Raw genomic sequence first — 2,732 nt, forward strand, 5'->3', positions numbered from 1 at the left:
CAACCCTTAATTTCATTAGCGTCTCTCTCTCTTTTTTTTTTTTAATATGGGAAATCAAAACAGTTTATTTTAAATCATGGGTATGAACCACTGATTTTTTATAAATCCTAAAGACTCTGCACTACAGTATATGTAAAAATATACATATGCCTATGCATGTGCATATACACAGACACACATAAAACAAAAGTGTATAATTTATATTAGACACTGCACATGTGCAGGCACATGTGTACATGCACATGTGCACATGCAAACCGAAAAATACTTTTTTTCTATTCTATTGCTATAGCATCCAAAACTCAAAAACCAGGAGTCTGTATTTAAAGGGCTTTCAAAAAATAAATCCCAGTAAAGTCATACTCCTGTCCTGTGTTTGAAATATCTTGGTTTTGTCATAGGCTATAATTCAAACTACTGAGTCGTAAAATTAATCTTTTTTTTTTTTTGCAGTATTTTTTTTTTTAATGCTGCTTTACTTTAGCTCTTGGAAAACTCTGAGCAAGCTGTAGGCGGGAGGATAAGTTTCAGTGTACATCTGTTGGATGTTGGGGGGAGACTCCTTTTCTCAGAAAAGCAGACATTTCATCCCCATTAACTCCAGCAAGAGTGATGCAGGTTTATCACAGGAAGAAAATCGTTGCATAATGGTATTATACCGTGTTGCATATTCAGAACCTTTAAACCTGGATCGTATTTGGGAACAAACAGTCAAGCTGGAAAATAAATCCTTTAATTTGTGCATAGCTCTGTGTGAGATGCTGATGTGTGGTTAGTGTGCCTGGCCTATAGCACATGCAGAAGGATGTGTATAGGGTGCTGTTGTCGCTGTGCTTTTACACCGTGGTTGCATCTTCTTCGTGTTACCTATGAGTAAGCTTTAGCCTGTATGACTTTTGGAAAGAGTACATGTACTCACAGGCATGGACACCAACACAGACAAAATCCCGAGGAAGAAAAGTCACTGATGATGGCTATGATTAATGACAACCAAACTATGTAGTTGGTCTGAGACACTTCCAGGTTTGATCCTGCACAAAGCAGCTTTGGCCATTGCTTTTAGACGATCCTAAGTGAAGTGTCATACCAAAATCTGCCTATTTAAGCCTCCTTTTCCCATAGTGTTGGGCCACTTAATGAGAAATGAGAATTTCCCTCATTTTGTAGAAGATTCTCCTAATTTGAGATCCCCCTTAGTCAAAACATTAAATACCTCAGAGCCATACATTTTTTTGCAGCAAGCAAAAAATCCAGGTGCTTAGATAACAGTGGAGTATTTTGTGTGTTTTACCCTGATTTCATCTCACTCAGATAATCCGACCTTCTCGGAATGTTTATTTTGTTTTCACACAACAGTGCATTTGTCCAGGATCCTAGGTAACACGGAAGGTATTGGCGGGGTAAAAATAGGTTGCAACAGAGATGTAAGCTTTGTCCTTTGTCCTTTGAAAGGGTTAAAATTAAAAAAAAAAAAAAAAAGAAAGAAAAAAAGAGAAGGAGAGGGAGAGGAAGAGAAAAAAGAAAAGGTTAGTGTTTTCTGTCCATTAAAGAGAGTATTCTGCTCTGAAACCAAATTGGTCATGCATTCTTCCTGCGTTTCCTGGCAGAGAGGAGAGTGACTGCAGCACCTGCCTTCCCTGAGCACCCGTCCCACTCCCTCTCTGCCTTCACCCCGCTGGATCTGTCACTTATTACCCCCCTCGCTTACGGGACCAAAGGAGCTTTGAGAAGCCGATTTTCCTTAGTTAGCTCCATATGAAATTCCTCCTGGAGCATAGCTGGAAGTTGTCGGTCTTTTTCTGAATTTCTTTTTCTTTTTTTTTGCCCTGTTTTTTTTTCTTTTTCTTTTTTTTTTTCTTTGCAGGACAAAACTGTGCTCAATCTTTGCGAAGGGTCTGGATACCAGACAATTTTTATGTTGGGAAATGGACAATGATCTATTTTATTCTACTCCCTCACATTTTCCCTCCAGCAAATGCCATCAAAATATGTAAAAAGAATTTTTTCTTTTGCTGAAGATGTACTTGCAAACTTTTTCTTTTTTTTTAAATTCCATTTAAAGAATCTCCTTGCCAGTTTCTGTTTAACACATTTTCATGCTTCTTCCTCAGTTTTATCTCCACTTTTAATTTCTTAGTTCGGTCATTGCATCTGGGCAGTGAAATGTGGACAAAACAGTCTGGTTTCTCATACAAGAGAAGACACTTCCACTTAAAATTATACTTCTGTAATTTGTTCTCAAATTTAAGGAGAAAAAAAAAAAAGATGCTTAACACCAAAAATTCCTGTCTGGTATATTAACTAAATGGCAGGAATATTTTTAAAAAAGCATTGATTGTCTCCAATACAAATGGACAAAAAACTTCCACTTTAAAATGGAAGCAGTTCCTTTTCTGTGAATTTCCTTACTGAGTTGTTACAATCTGACAAAGATTAAAGAAAGGGTAGTTTCTAAAATAATTTCTAGAAAAGATTGATTTATTTATGGACCCTTAAGGTTGTTTTATTCCCTTTCAGTGTCATGCAGAAACACTTTCTTGGGGCTGAATCCATCTCCCAGGCATGTCTCCAGTGAAATGTCCATATTCCATAGCCTGAACTCTCCCATAGCCCAACAGGAGAAAGATGAAATGCAGTAGGTGTCCCATCCTTCCCATGCCGTGACTCACTTCAGGACAATTTTGGAGGAAGCAGGCTCTAAGATCTGCAGATGACGTGGATTAGGTGATACG

This window comes from Charadrius vociferus, unplaced genomic scaffold, assembly GCF_000708025.1.
Source record: "Charadrius vociferus isolate BGI_N301 unplaced genomic scaffold, ASM70802v2 scaffold317, whole genome shotgun sequence".
NCBI classification, from domain to species: domain Eukaryota; kingdom Metazoa; phylum Chordata; class Aves; order Charadriiformes; family Charadriidae; genus Charadrius; species Charadrius vociferus.